The sequence below is a fragment of the Heptranchias perlo genome, unplaced genomic scaffold (genome assembly GCF_035084215.1).
Source record: "Heptranchias perlo isolate sHepPer1 unplaced genomic scaffold, sHepPer1.hap1 HAP1_SCAFFOLD_289, whole genome shotgun sequence".
NCBI classification, from domain to species: Eukaryota; Metazoa; Chordata; class Chondrichthyes; order Hexanchiformes; family Hexanchidae; genus Heptranchias; species Heptranchias perlo.
In genome coordinates, this window is record NW_027139301.1 from 333,724 (window position 1) to 350,215 (window position 16,492).

The 16,492-nt window shown below is 45.7% G+C and overlaps 1 non-coding gene across 1 annotated transcript; it reads right to left on the reverse strand.

Moving 5' to 3' along the window:
* Positions 1 to 6,671: 6,671 nt before the first annotated feature.
* Positions 6,672 to 6,765, reverse strand: trnay-gua (transfer RNA tyrosine (anticodon GUA)). Its single transcript has 2 exons — positions 6,729 to 6,765; positions 6,672 to 6,707 (listed from the first exon to the last, which is right to left on the reverse strand). It is a non-coding gene; the product is annotated as a tRNA-Tyr (tRNA).
* Between the last annotated feature and the right edge of the window lie 9,727 nt (positions 6,766 to 16,492).

A 16,492-nucleotide genomic window follows, 5' to 3' on the forward strand; every position in this document is an offset into this window, starting at 1 on the left:
TTTCCCCATATCCTTTGACTCCTTTTCTGATTAAAAATTTGTCTAACTCAGCCTTGAATGTGCTCAATGACTTAGCCTCCACAGCTTTATGGGGTAAAGCATTCCAAAGATTCACAACCCTCTGGAAGAAGAAATTCCTCCTCATTTCCGTCTTAAACGAGCGACCCCTTATTCTGAGACTATACCCCCTAGTTTTAGATTCCCCCATGAGGGGTAACATCCTCTCAGCATCAACCCTGTTGAGCCCCCTCAGAATCTTGTATGTTTCAATAAGATCTCCTCTCATTCTTCTAAACTCCAATAATTATAGACCAAACCTGTTCAATCTTTCCTTTTCAGACAACCCTTCCATACCCGGAATCAACCTCGTGAACCTTCTCTGAACTGCCTCCAATGCAAGTATGCCTTTCCTTAAATAAGGTCACCAGAACTGTACGCAGTACTCCAGGTGTGGTCTCACCAGCACCCTGTACAGTTGTAGCATGACTTCCCTGCTTTTCTCCTCCATCCTCCTAGAAATAAAGGCCAATATTCCGTTTGCCTTCCGGATTACCTGCTGCACTTGTATGTTGACTTTTTATGTTTCATGTACGAGGACACCCAGATCCCTCTGTGCCGCAGCGTTTTGTAGTATTTCTCCATTCAAATAATATTTTGCTGTTTTATTTTTCCTCCCAAAGTGGATGACTTCACATTTTCCCACATGAGATTCCATCCACCAAATTTTTGCCCATCTGCTTAACCTGTCAATATCTCTTTACAGACACTTTGTATCCTTATCGCAATTTGCTTTTCCACCAATCTTTGTATCATCAACAAATTTGGCCACAAGACACTCTGTTCCTTCATCCAAGCCATTAATATATATTGTAAATAGTTGAGACCCCAGCACTGATCCCTGCGGCACCCCACCGATAAAAGGAAATTCCTATCAATTCCTGCTGCTCCTATTGGTCCGGATATCTCCTTAATCACCAGGGCGGGGTTAATGGTGAAACTGACGGTCCTGAGGTGCAGTTGGAAAATAAACATTAATTGAACCCGTCAGTTGCAACAATTAACAAAACGAAATTAATAAAAGTAACCGAAAAAAATATTTTCTGGAGTTCACCAATGTGGGGCGGGGGCTTCTATGCTGTGTGTTTGTGCCGGTTTAAATGGCACGAAGGGCTGGGCTTTCAGTTTATTTTATTATCCTTGGTCCAAACGCGCTCTCCCTGCTTCCAATGTCTTTGCTTTTCGGCCTGATATTAAGATCATCAATGGCGGCTGCATCACCCAGCATGCAGCGCGGTACAGATTGTGCCCTATCTGAATCAGTGGAGGCCAGTGCGCAGGCGCAGTAGTGTCTCATTACCGGGCAGTGTGTCCTGAGCATGCGCGGCCAGTCGAGGCTGCGGGAGGAGCGCGTTCGGTGCAGGTCAGAGGATCGGAGCAAGAGGCTCAATAAACCCCGGGGCCCGGGTCCGGGCTCAGGCCCAGGCTCAGGCTTTACAAACCCCGAGTGCGGCCCCAGACCCGAATATAAAACAGTGAACATTATCCCCCCCTCACTACCCGCCGGGAAATGAAGGGGAAATGGGGATCGGTCAGGGAGCGTCTGTAAATGAAGGAGAAATGGTGATCGGTCAGGGAGCGACTGTAAATGAAGGAGAAATGGTGATCGGTCAGGGAGCGTCTGCAAATGAAGGGGAAATGGTGATCGGTCAGGGAGCGTCTGTAAATGAAGTGGAAATGGTGATCGGTTAGGGAGCGTCTCTAAATAAAGGAGAAATGGTGATCGGTCAGGGTGCGTCTGTAAATGAAGGAGAAATGGTGATCGCTCAGGGAGCGTCTGTGAATGAAGGGGAAATGGTGATCGGTCAGGGAGCGTCTGTCAATGAAGGAGAAATGGTGATCGGTCAGGGAGCGTCTGTCAATGAAGGAGAAATGGTGATCGGTCAGGGAGTGTCCGTAAATGAAGGAGAAATGGTGATTGGTCAGGGAGCGTCTGTAAATGAAGGATAAATGGTGATCGGTCAGGGAGCGTCTGTAAATGAAGGAGAAATGGTGATCTCGAAATCTTCAGTTATCCAGGGAGCTCAAGCTTTGGATGCTGTTCCTTTCCTCCTCGTGGGAATCTGTCTACTCTGTACCCAAACCAACTCCTCCTTGAAGGTCTCCCACTGTTCAATTACTGTTCTGCCTGCCAATTTTTGATTCCAATCCACCTGGACAAGATCCCTTTTTGACTCACTGGAATTAGTCCTCCTCCAGTTATGAATTTTCACATTTGACTGTCCCCTGTCCTTTTCCAAAACTGTTCTAAACCTAATAAGATTATGATCACTGCTGCCCCACTGAAACATGCTCCACCTGCCCCACTTCATTCTCCACACCGAGCCCACTGCTGTACTCACACTTTCTCACACTCACTCTCACACTCACTCTCACATTTACTCTCACAATCTCTCACATTCACTCTCACATTCGTCTCTCACCCTTTCACTCATGGTTTAGGGCCACTGAAAGATGATGCGATGGGTTTGGATTTCAGCACAAGGAGGATGGAGAGTGTGTGGGACGGGGATTTACAGCTTTGAGGAATGAGAGAGGAAATAATGTTCCATCGAAAGTAAAGTTATCTGATCTGAATTTCTATCCTGTACTTACAGTGATAACTTTTATAAACTCCTTTTACAGGGGAGAATTTGCAGAGGGAAACTCAAACCAAAGATCACGTCAAGATCTGACAGAGTCACTCGATTCATCAGGACCTGAATATCATCGGCCGTTGAATGTGGAAGGAGAAACATTTGTCTGTTCTGTCTGTGGGAGAAGATTTCTAACATCAGTGTGAGTGGAAAAGCTCCGAGACACACACACCCGAGTGAGAGTGTTCCAGTGCACTGACTGTGGGAAGAGCTTTAACCAGTTACACAGCCTGAAAAAACATCACACCATTCACAGCGGGGAGAAACCGTACACGTGTTCTGTGTGTGGACGTGGCTTCAACTGATCCTCCAACCTGGAGAGACACAAGGACACCCGGACCACGGAGAAACCGTGGAAATGTGGGGACTGTGGGAAGGGATTCAATTACCCTTCAGAGCTGGAAACTCATCGACACAGTCACACTGGGGAGAGGCCGTTCACCTGCTCCGTGTGTGGGAAGGGATTCACTCAATCATGCAACCTGCTGACACACCAGCGAGTTCACTCTGATGAGAGACCTTTTAAATGTTCTGACTGTGAGAAGAGATTTAAAAGCAAAATTGATCTGCTGAAATCCGTTGAAAATAAATGGGTTAAAGGCTGCATTAAAATAGCAGAGGGAGGAGTTCCCAGGAGCCTGTTAACTGCTGGTACAATTATACAACAGTCATTTGATCTCCAGATAAAGAAGGACCTGCAGAGTGTTTCCAGAATTCCCGGTTTTATTGATGTGTGCGTGTTAGACACCAGGATCACTAAAAATACACGACCCGGACCATCCACAGGGTGGGGGCGATCCCGACAGTTACTCTGGGATCACTCCCACTGCGGAACTCCACCACTGACCCTGCTGAAGGTTGCAGGCTCAGGGAGTGGGGCCTCCAGGAGTGGACTGTAAGATAGCTGACAAAGATATGCTGAGGTACCAGAGGAATCCTTACTAAGGAACCGTCTGGGGTTTTACCTGTCAGTGTGGGTCTAGCGGTGAATGATTCCTGACTCCCCGAACTGTCTTACATTTAACCCAGATCGGATCAGGATGAATTCAGTTTACAGGAGAATTGGGTCAAATATCACCCACAATCGAGGGAGATAAAGCAGCCATTAGAGAAGCTCAGAGATCTTTGGAAAAGAAGATGGTGCCCAATTCTGAGAATAATAGCAAATGTCTTTCCAGCTCCGTCAGGAGTCAGAAGACCATTAAAGATGCTTTGGGGCCACTGAAAGACAGTTCAGGACAGATTCCCGGGCTATGGCAGAGCTGTTGAATGACTATTTCACATCAGTCTACACTCCTGTGGATGATGCTCAGATTCCAGCTGTGGGATGTGCTGTCAACAATAACATCATAAATATTAAAATAGAATGGGATGTCATCTTGGATAAAATATGAACTCTCAAAATGCATTGTGCTCCAGGTCCAGATGATATCCACCCCCGGGTGTTTAAAGAGGTGGGACGGGTGCTCTGTGAGCCCCTTGCCTGTATCTTCAACAGCTCAATAGAGTCAGGGATTGTCCCCTGAGATTGGAAGGTAGCTCACGTAGTTCTCATTTGCATTAAAGGGGACAAATCAGAGCCGGGGAATGACAGGCCCATCAGTGTGACCTCGATCAGAGGGAAGATGCTTGAAGGGATCCTAAGAGATGCTGTTTATGATCATGGGGAAAGAGAAGGAGACATTAGAGATACTCAACACGGCTTCTGGGAAAGAAAATGGTGTCTTACAAACTTGCTTGAGTTTTTTGAAGAAGTTGCTGGGTTCGTGGATGAGGGTAATCCGATTCACATTGTCTATCTCAGGGATGTCAAACTCATTTCCTATGGTGAACCTGACCCGATATCCTGGCACTTGGCCTGGGCCACATTCAGCAAAAGTTATTAAACTAGAAATAGATGAAGATGAACTGTATTGGTATTTACTTACATTTAGATTTTATTTACAGCTACTGCTGCTCCCGATACCTGGCACCTCTGAGCTTGAACTATTGCACCAACATTTAGAGTAAATGACTGGGCTGAGGCCTGTCTTGGATAAAAACATGAGGACCACTTGTCATTACAGAACTGTGTGCCCCAAACACTAACCGTGGAAGTGAATTCCACAGACTGACAACTCCCTATGTAAAGAAGTTTCTCTTGACTACTGCTCTAAAACAGAGAGTGGGGTTAATTGTAGCGACTCACACTGTATAAGGTGGAAAGTGGGGCTCCACAAGGATTGGTTCTGGGACCACTGTTCACAATTCACATCAACCAATTGGACTCGGGAATCGGAAGTACAATTTCAAAATTTACAGATGACACCAGATTGGCGGGGTGGGGTGGAGTTTCGATAATATTGATGAAGATTGCGACCAAATACAAAATACATGAATAAACTTGCAAAATGGGTGTATAATTGGCCGATGAATTTTAATGCAGATGACAGTGAAGTGGAGCATTTTGGTAGCAAGAATTTGGAAATTGTGCCCTGTATCCCCAAGTCCAAGTCATTAATCTGCTAATTCTATCCCGGATTATCGTTGCAAGAACTTTCTCCACTACCGAGGTTAAACTGACTCGTCAGTAGTTGCTGGATTTTTCCTTTCACCCTTTCTTGAACAGGGGTGTAACACTTGCAATTCTCCAGTCCTCTGGCATCACCCCCATATCTAAGGATGTTTGGAGGTTTTTTGCCAGTCCCTCTGCAATTTCCACCGTTACTTCCCTCAGCAACCGAGGATGCATCCCATCCGGACCAGATGACGTATCTACTTTAAGTACAGCCAGCCTTTCCAGTACCTCCTGTTTATGAATTTTTAGACAATCCAGTATCTCTACAACATCTTCCTTTACTGACACTCTGGCAGCGTCTTCTTCCTTGGGAAAGACAGATGCAATGTATTTATTTAGTACCTCCGCCACGCCCACTGCCTCCCACTGCTACTAATTCGTTATAATCTGGGCCAGTGGTGCAATGGATAACGCATTAGGTTCGATTCCTACCTGGCTTGGATTTTTTTATGCAAAATTTTATGGCCTTCAATACCTTGCAAGCTGTCCTACTTGGTGGTGCTGCCTGGCTCCATACCTGGTAAGTGCCTTCTCAGTGCAGCAAGCAGTGCGTCAGTGTCATAATCTGAAGGGCTTGAATTCAATCTTCAGAGAAGGCATCAAGGATTACAAAGCTTTTTTTCCATCTCTCACCTCATCTTTCCATCTTTGCTGCATTGCAAAATCAAGAAGTTTTGCACATCAAAAGATTTGCTGCCCCTTGATCTCTCTGTACCCAAACACACAGTGAAGTTTAGGAAGTCCATGGGCGATGGACTCACTGACAACACTCTTGTTTCTGTATAATTGCACCAAGACAAACGGTGAGTGGAGAATATAATCAAAGATCCCGCTACTTCTCACAGGCCAAGTGAGCGCTCCACCAGTTGAGCTAATTCCTCGTTTGCTGTTTGTAAATCGCCCCTCACAGTTCCTGCCTCACACTCGCCTTCAAGCTGCTCCAAGACCAGCAGAGAAATCTTGCCTTGGGTTGCCCCTCCCTGAATATATTAAATACTTTGCTCCAATCGGCGGTATCGAGCATCAGCAAGTGAGGAACAGCAGAACGGGAAGCCACAGTAATCATGAGTGAGGCTGAGAAGAGCCCGAGCCTGCGGAAGGAAGACGAGGTCACCGGAAAGCAACAGCCGCCCGAGCTCGAGGAGCAGCGAGAGCCCTGACTGACTGACTGATCGAAGACAATTTTGCCTGAAATTGAGGGCGATTTGAAGTGTTGCTGCTCAAAGGCACTCCCTGCTGGTGAGCAGAGGGAAATGCTCGAGTGAAACAGCCGTGCTCGGGCAGACACAGAAAGCTTTCAGGTTTTGGAAAGGAAAAGAGGTGTCCTGTGCCTGAGTGGCAACATGTTAATCTGTGAGCTGCCTGTGAAGTTCAGAGAGTGACCTTGAGGTAATTGCTGCTTATTCCAAAATCACACTCACTCCTTCGAGCCGGAATTGAACCAGCGACCTAAGGATGACTTTATTTTGTTTTATTCACTACAGTCCTCCGCTCTACCAGCTGAGCTATCGAAGGGAAGGGATAAACAGTGCTGTCTTTGGTGATTGTTCACCGTGCGCCTGTTGACACGTTCAGACTCGTGGAGTCCGGTGCTGATCGAAGACTTCTTTTGCCTGAAAGCGAGAGCTGAGTGTTTTGAAGTGTTGCTGCTCAAAAGCGCTCCCTGCTGGTGAGCAGAGGCAGAGCAGCCTTGTTTGGGCAGACACAGAAAGTTTTCAGGTTTGAGAAAGGAAAAGAGACGTCCTGTGCCTTCATGGCAACATGTTAATCTGTGAGGTGCCTGTAAAGTTCAGAGAGCGACCTTGAACTAATTGCTGCTTATTGCAAAATCACACGTTCTCCTTCGAGCAGGAATTGAACAAATGACGGAAGGATGACTTTGTCTTATTTTCCACGACAGTCTTGTCGCTCGACCAGCTGAGGTATCGAAGGGAAGCGGCAAAAATGTTTCACTTTGGTGATTGTTCACCGTGCACCTTTGACACACCCGGACTCGTGGATTCCAGTGCTCATGACTGAGGCTGACTCGGTACCTGCTCAGACCGCAGTGCTGTGGGAGTGGGAGCTGCTCCGTGTTCTCCACAGCCCGGGCCAGTGACACAATGAATAATGGGACTGATTATTGATCTGGAGATTGTGGGTTTAAGTTTACGGAGGGTGTAAAGTGGAAGGCCGGGCCTGGAGAGCATTGGAATAGTCGAGTCTGGAGGTAAACAAAGGCACGGATGAGGGTTTCAGCAGCAGAACTTCATTCTGGAAGTTGGGATTTGTTTCTGCTGATGTTAATAACCGCTATAACTGGGCTGAAATTCAATATTCTGGATCGATGTCAAATAAATCAACTTTGTTTCAAACAGAATGGGTCAATTACTTGATGAATTCAAGATAAGAGACTAATTGATGTCCTCATTACCGATTATTTTGCCTTTTCTCCTTTCTCACTGTAGATTATTTCAGTTCTCATACCTTCAATTACTCTCATGGCCAAGTCCCAGCTCCCCGGTCCTTCCCGAGTGCCTCTCCCAGCCTTGGGATCCAGGGAAGGTATCAGTAATGTCCCCGGGATCACTGAACACAAAACCCAGTCTGTGAATCACTTTCAGCTACTGGACTTATCGTGTGTCCCACACCATCTCTCTCACCTTCGATGTGTGAATAGAGCATCAGGCCTGGGAATCTCGTCTTAAATTTAAATACACTCAGCAAATGTATTTAACAAAATACAAACAAGTAAACACATCACGGCCCAATAATCCAGCACTAAATTCAAAGGACTAAGTCTGTTATCAAACTCCTTGAGTGGACAGAATAAAGAAAAATCCCAACTCTAAGATCCCCTCGAATCCTTTGCAAATTCCTTACAAATCTTGACAATAATCAACAAGTCTAATTGAATGTTGACCTTTATCTCGAGTGGGGTTGGAATACAGAAGTGATGCTTCAGTTGTAATGAACCTTGGTCAGACCCCACCTGGAGAACTGGGCACCGAACCGAGGGAGAGATAAATCGGCCTTAGAAAAGGTACAGTGCAGATTCACCAGAATGATGCCGGGGTTAAAAGGGTTAAATTATGAGGAGAGGTGGCATAAACCTGGTTTTTATTCCCATAAGTTTAGAACATTGAGATGTGACCTCATCGAGGTGTTTAAAATAATAAAGGGATTCAATAAGGTAGATACAGAGAAATGATTTCTTCTGGAGGGGAATCCAGAACAAGAGTCATAAGAAATAGGAGCAGGAGTGGGCCATACGGCCCCTCGAGGCTGCTCTGCCATTCAGTCAGAACATGGCTGATCTTCGACCTTAACTCCACTTTCCTGCCTGATTCCTTGATTCCCTTGGTGTCCAAAAATCTCTCGATCTCATTCTTGAATATACTCAATGACGGAGCATCCACAGCCCTCTGAGGTGGAGAATTCCAAATATTCACAATCCTCTGAATGAATAATTTTTTCTTCATCTCAGTCCTAAATGGCTGATCCCTTATCCTGAGACTATGCCCCTTAGTTCTAGACTCTCCAGCAAGGAGAAACAGCCTCTCAGCATCTATCCTGTCAAGCCCTCCAAGAATTTTAGACGTTTCAATGAGATCACCTCTCATTCTTCTAAACTCCAGAGAATATAGGGCCATTCTGCTCAATCTCTCCTCATACAAGAACCCTCTCATCCCAGGAATCAATCTAGTGAACCTTTGTTGCACCCCCTCTAAGGCAAGTATATCCTTCCTCAGGTAAGGAGACCAAAACTGTACACAGTACTCCAGGTGTGGTCTCACCAAAGCCCGATATAATTGCAGCAAGGCTCCCTTACTCTTATTCTCCAACCCACTTGCAATAAAGGCCAACATAAGATTTGCTTTCCTAATTGTTTGCTGCACCTGCATATTAACTTTCTGTGATCCGTGTACAAGGACACACAAATCCCTCTGAACACCAACATTTCATGGTCTCTCACCTGTTCAAAAAATATTCTGCTTTTCTATTCTTCCGACCAAAGTGAATAATTTCACATTTCCCCACATTATACTCCATCTGCCACCTTCTTGATAATCTTAAAATTCGAGCTCGGTCATTTACGAGCAAAATAAGATGGCAATTTTTCACACAAAGGGTGGTGGAAATCTCAAGCTCAACTCCCCAAAAGGCTGTGGATGCTGGGGGTAATTAAAATTTTCAATATTGAGATCGATAGATTTGTGTTGTGTGAGGGTTGAAAGGGATATGAAGCAAAGAAGAGCAAATGGAGTTGTGGTACAGATTAGTCCTGATCCAATTGAACGGCGGAGTGGGCTTCAGGGGCTAAATGGTTAATTCCAGTTCCTGAAACAAGTCACTGACACCAATCTCATCCACTCTGATATAAACCAATCCCACAGTCACTGACACCAATCACCTCCACTCTGATATAAACCAATCCCACAGTCACTGACACCAATCACCTCCACTCTGATATAAACCAACCCCACAGTCACTGACACCAATCTCCTCCACTCTGATATGAACCAACCCCACAGTCACTGACACCAATCTCACTGAATGGTGGAACAGGATCGAGGGGCTGAATGGCCTACTCCTGTTCCTAATGTTCCGATGTCACACTGAAGTTGCTAACATTCCTCTTCACAGTTCTTAATGCTCCCGATCTTGATGCTGTCAGGAAATGTTGATCTGATGCCCTTGTACCCAAGCCCAGGTCATTGCTCCATACTGAGAAGAGCAATGGCCCCAACACTGCCCCTGGGGGACACCACTGTTTACATCCCCACAGTCTGAAAAACATCCATTAACCAATACTCTGCCCTTTATCAAACTTCCCATCCACACTGACCCACTCCCTGTAATACCGTGAGCTTTAATCTGATCAACAAGCCTCCTGTCCGGCATCTGATCAAACACTTTTTAACAATCCATCTTCACAACATCCATTGCATTTTATCCCTACACTGTGTTATTTCCTCCAATAATCTCTGCTGTCTGTCCTGAATTAATCCATTTTATCCCTACATTGTGTTATTTCCTCCAATAATCCCTGCTGTCTGTCCTGAATTAATCCATTTTATCCCTACATTGTGTTATTTCCTCCAATAATCCCTGCTGTCTGTCCTGAATTAATCCATTTTATCCCTACACTGTGTTATTTCCTCCAATAATCCCTGCTGTCTGTCCTGAATTAATCCATTTTATCCCTACACTGTGTTATTTCCTCCAATAATCCCTGCTGTCTGTCCTGAATTAATCCATTTTATCCCGACACTGTGTTATTCCCTCCAATAATCCCTGCTGTCTGTCCTGAATTAATCCATTTTATCCCGACACTGTGTTATTTCCTCCAATATTCCCTGCTGTCTGTCCTGAATTAATCCATTTTATCCCTACACTGTGTTATTCCCTCCAATAATCCCTGCTGTCTGTCCTGAATTAATCCATTTTATCCCGACACTGTGTTATTCCCTCCAATAATCCCTGCTGTCTGTCCTGAATTAATCCATTTTATCCCTACACTGTGTTATTTCCTCCAATATTCCCTGCTGTCTGTCCTGAATTAATCCATTTTATCCCTACACTGTGTTATTTCCTCCAATATTCCCTGCTGTCTGTCCTGAATTAATCCATTTTATCCCTACACTGTGTTATTTCCTCCAATATTCCCTGCTGTCTGTCCTGAATTAATCCATTTTATCCCTACACTGTGTTATTTCCTCCAATATTCCCTGCTGTCTGTCCTGAATTAATCCATTTTATCCCTACACTGTGTTATTTCCTCCAATATTCCCTGCTGTCTGTCCTGAATTAATCCATTTTATCCCTACACTGTGTTATTTCCTCCAATAATCCCTGCTGTCTGTCCTGAATTAATCCATTTTATCCCTACACTGTGTTATTTCCTCCAATATTCCCTGCTGTCTGTCCTGAATTAATCCATTTTATCCCTACACTGTGTTATTCCCTCCAATATTCCCTGCTGTCTGTCCTGAATTAATCCATTTTATCCCTACACTGTGTTATTCCCTCCAATAATCCCTGCTGTCTGTCCTGAATTAATCCATTTTATCCCTACACTGTGTTATTCCCTCCAATATTCCCTGCTGTCTGTCCTGAATTAATCCATTTTATCCCTACACTGTGTTATTCCCTCCAATATTCCCTGATGTCTGTCCTGAATTAATCCATTTTATCCCTACACTGTGTTATTTCCTCCAATATTCCCTGCTGTCTGTCCTGAATTAATCCATTTTATCCCTACACTGTGTTATTCCCTCCAATATTCCCTGCTGTCTGTCCTGAATTAATCCATTTTATCCCTACACTGTGTTATTCCCTCCAATAATCCCTGCTGTCTGTCCTGAATTAATCCATTTTATCCCTACACTGTGTTATTTCCTACAATAATCCCTGCTGTCTGTCCTGAATTAATCCATTTTATCCCTACACTGTGTTATTCCCTCCAATATTCCCTGCTGTCTGTCCTGAATTAATCCATTTTATCCCGACACTGTGTTATTTCCTCCAATATTCCCTGCTGTCTGTCCTGAATTAATCCATTTTATCCCTACACTGTGTTATTCCCTCCAATATTCCCTGCTGTCTGTCCTGAATTAATCCATTATATCCCTACACTGTGTTATTTCCTCCAATAATCCCTGCTGTCTGTCCTGAATTAATCCATTTTATCCCTACACTGTGTTATTCCCTCCAATATTCCCTGCTGTCTGTCCTGAATTAATCCATTTTATCCCTACACTGTGTTATTCCCTCCAATATTCCCTGCTGTCTGTCCTGAATTAATCCATTTTATCCCTACACTGTGTTATTCCCTCCAATATTCCCTGCTGTCTGTCCTGAATTAATCCATTTTATCCCTACACTGTGTTATTCCCTCCAATATTCCCTGCTGTCTGTCCTGAATTAATCCATTTTATCCCTACACTGTGTTATTCCCTCCAATAATCCCTGCTGTCTGTCCTGAATTAATCCATTTTATCCCTACACTGTGTTATTCCCTCCAATATTCCCTGCTATCTGTCCTGAATTAATCCATTTTATCCCTACACTGTGTTATTCCCTCCAATATTCCCTGCTGTCTGTCCTGAATTAATCCATTTTATCCCTACACTGTGTTATTCCCTCCAATATTCCCTCCTCTTTGTCCTTTATTAAAGTCCAGTTTTTTCCCTCGAGTTTGACATCAATCAGGTTTAAAATTGATGCAGAGTTTCAGCCAATGAGGGAGATCCGGGCTCAGCCCCGCCCACTCGGTGCCGCAAGTCCCGCCCCTCACCCACTCCCATTGGTTGGAGGACCAACCGCCCGCTCGGTCCTCCAGCCCCTCTCCGCTCTTCCTATTGGTCCGGAGCTCCCGTCAATCTCCCGGGCAGTGTGAGCTGAGCATGCGCGGCGGGCGGGGAGTGAGGCCGAGATCGTGTCGGCAACAGGTGAGAGATGGGCGGGGGGAGCGGGTTAATAAACCCCGGGGGAGGGGGCGGGGGCTTCACAAACCCCGAGTGCGGCCCCGGGCCCGAATATCAAACAGTGAACATTCTCCTCTCTCTCTCTACACTCCGGGGGCTCCGGTTTAGATCAGACCCGAAACTCAACACACGGCCCGCGGCTTCCGAGCATGCGCAGTGTCAGCGTCAAACCTCGTGACTCATCGAATCAGGGACCGTCTGTCAATGAAGCAAAAATGGTGATCCGTCAGGGAGCGTCTCTAAATGAAGTAGAAATGATGATCGGTCAGGGAGCGTCTGCAAATGAAGGAGAAATGGAGATCGGTCAGGGAGCGTCTGTAAATGAAGGAGAAATGGTGATCGGTCAGGGAGCGTCTGTAAATGAAGGAAAATGGTGATCGGTCAGGGAGTGTCTGTAAATTCAGGAGAAATGGTGATCGGTCAGGGAGCGTCTGTAAATTAATTAGAAATGTTGTTCGGTCAGGGAGCGTCTGTAAATGAAGGAGAAATGGTGATCTCTGTATCTTCAGTCATCCAGGGAGCTCGAGCTTTGGATGCTGTTCCTTTCCTCCTCGTGGGAATCTGTCTACTCTGTACCCAAACCAACTCCTCCTTGAAGGCCTCCCATTGTTCAATTACTGTTCTGCCTGCCAATTTTTGATTCCAATCCACACGGAGAAGATCCCTTTTTAACTCATGAAATTCGCCCTCATCCAGTTCAGAATTTTCACATTTGACTGTCCCCTGTCCTTTTCCATAACTGTTCTGAACCGAATGAGATTATGATCACTGCTGCCCCACTGAAAGATGCTCCACCTGCCCCACTTCATTCTCCACACCGAGCCCACTGCTGTACTCACATTCACTCTCTCACACTGTCTCTCTCACACTGTCTCTCTCACTGTCTCTCTCTCACACTGTCTCTCGCTCACACTCTCTCTCTCTCACACTCTCTCTCTCTCACACTCTCTCTCTCTCACACTCTCTCTCTCTCACACTCTCTCACACTCTCTCTCTCTCACACTCTCTCTCTCACACTCACTCTCTCACACTCACTCTCTCACCCTTTCAATCACGGTTTAGGGCCACTGAAAGATGATGCGATGGGTTTGGATTTCAGCACAGGGAGGAGGGAGAGTGTGTGGGACAGGGGATTTTCAGCTTTGAGTAATGAGAGAGGAAATAATGTTCCATAGAAAGTAGAGTTATCTGATCTGAATTTCTATCCTGTACTTACAGTGATAACTTTTTTCAACTCCTTTTACAGGGGAGGATTTACAGAGGGAAACTCAAACCAAAGATCACGTCAAGATCTGACAGAGTCACTCGATTCATCAGGACCTGAATATCATCGGCCTTTCAATGTGGAAGGAGAAATGTTTGTCTCTTCTATCCATGGGAGAAGATTTCAAACATCAGTGTGAGTGGAAAAGCACCGAGACACACACACCCGAGTGAGAGTGTTCCAGTGCACTGACTGTGGAAAGAGCTTTAACCAGTTACACAGCCTGAAAAAACATCACACCATTCACAGCGGGGAGAAACCGTACACGTGTTCTGTGTGTGGACGAGGCTTCAACTGATCGTCCAACCTGGAGAGACACAAGGACACCCAGACCATGGAGAAACAGTGGAAATGTGGGGACTGTGGGAAGGGATTCAATTACCCTTCAGAGCTGGATACTCATCGACGCCGTCACACTGGGGAGAGGCCGTTCACCTGCTCCATGTGTGGGAAGGGATTCACTCAGTCATCCGGCCTCCTGACACACCAGCGACTTCACACTGATGAGAGACCTTTTAAATGTTCTGACTGTGAGAAGAGGTTTAAATGCAAAAGGAATCTGCTGGAACACCAACGCACTCACACTGGGGAGAGGCCGTTCACCTGCTCCGTGTGTGGGAAGGGATTCACTCAGTCATCCAACCTGCTGACACACCAGCGAGTTCACACTGATGAGAGACCTTTTAAATGTTCTGACTGTGAGAAGAGCTTTAAAAGCAAAATTGAACTGCTGAAACACCAACGCACTCACACTGGGGAGAGGCCGTTCACCTGCTCCGTGTGTGGGAAGGGATTCACTCGGTCATCACACTTTCTGTCACACCAGCGAGTTCACACTGGGAAGAGGCCGTTCACTTGCTCAGTGTGTGGGAAGGGATTCGGTCATTCATCCACCTTGCTGACACACCAGCGAGTTCACAATGGGGAGAGGCCGTTCTCCTGCTCCATGTGTGGGAAGGGATTCACTCAGTCATCCAACCTGCTGACACACCAGCGAGTTCACACTGATGAGAGACCTTTTAAATGTTCTGACTGTGAGAAGAGCTTTAAAAGCAAAATTGAACTGCTGAAACACCAACGCACTCACACTGGGGAGAGGCCGTTCACCTGCTCCGTGTGTGGGAAGGGATTCACTCAGTCATCCAACCTGCTGAGACACCAGCGAGTTCACACTGGGGAGAGGCCGTTCACCTGCTCCGTGTGTGGGAAAGGATTCGCTCATTCATCGGCCCTGCTGACACACCAGCGACTTCACACTGATGAGAGACCTTTTAAATGTTCTGACTGTGAGAAGAGGTATAAAAGCAAATTTAATCTGCTGACACACCAACGCACCCACACTGGGGAGGGGCCGTTCACCTGCTCAGTGTGGGAAGAGATTCACTTGGTCATCCACCCTGCTGAAACACCAGCGAGTTCACACTGAGAGACCTTCAAATATTCTGACTGTGGGAAGAGATTTAAAATCAGAAACGAACTGCTGAGACATTGACGCACTCACACTGGGGAGAGACTTTTCACCTGCTCCGTGTGTGGGAAGAGATTCACTCGATCATCCCACCTTCTGAAACATTAACTTGTTCACACTATTGAGTGACCTTTTCATGCAGTGACTGTGAGAAGAGCTTAAAAGCAGAAATGAACTGCTGACACATCAACGCATGCCCATTGGTTGAGAGACTGTTCACCTGCTCCGTGTGTGGGAAGGGATTCACTCAGTCATCACACGTGCTGAGACACCAGCGAGTTCACGAAATGAGCAGGTCCAACGAGCCGGTCTGTAACACAGGCCAATGACTCAGTGCAGCTCGTTACCCAGTCACTGGGCTCCGTTATAGCCTCTCCTGTCAGTAACACACAAAGAGAAATTGTAAATCTGAAACAGAAAGAGATAATGTATAACACTTCATATCAACCACCAGTTTTTCCCTCTTTCCGGCTTTTAAAACAATCTGTTTCACAGTTTGTCAAACCCGAAACAGCCTCTGGGATTTGCTGATTGAGAATTTCAGTGGAAATTGGGACCGTCACTAAGTATCGGAACAAATATCCCCGCTGAGGTTTCGGGATTGTTACTGGTTTATTTATATCAGTGAGTGACCGATTTTAAACGAGGTGAGGGTCTAAACCTAAGGTAAGAGCCTGGGATGGACAAGAGATTCTTCAATGTATCAAGTTAAATTACACTGATTCCACCAACACTGGACATCACATCCCTCAAACATTGTTACCTGTTACTGTATAAAACTGTTGAGGGTGGAAATGGGAAATAACTGAGAAAAACTTCATTGTATCAAAGTTAATTCTGATCATTATTATTATACAAACATTCTACAGCCTATCCCTTAAAAAGGACCCAATATCAAACCAGTCCCCAGTCCTTGGGCCTGTGCCTATGTTGTGATTTGCACCCGCTTCTGACTGACTTGGTTTCAGACGCACTCCCGTCAACAGTAAACGGATGGAGCCGGATCCATAAGAGAAAAATGAGGACCGAGCTCCGCGGTTC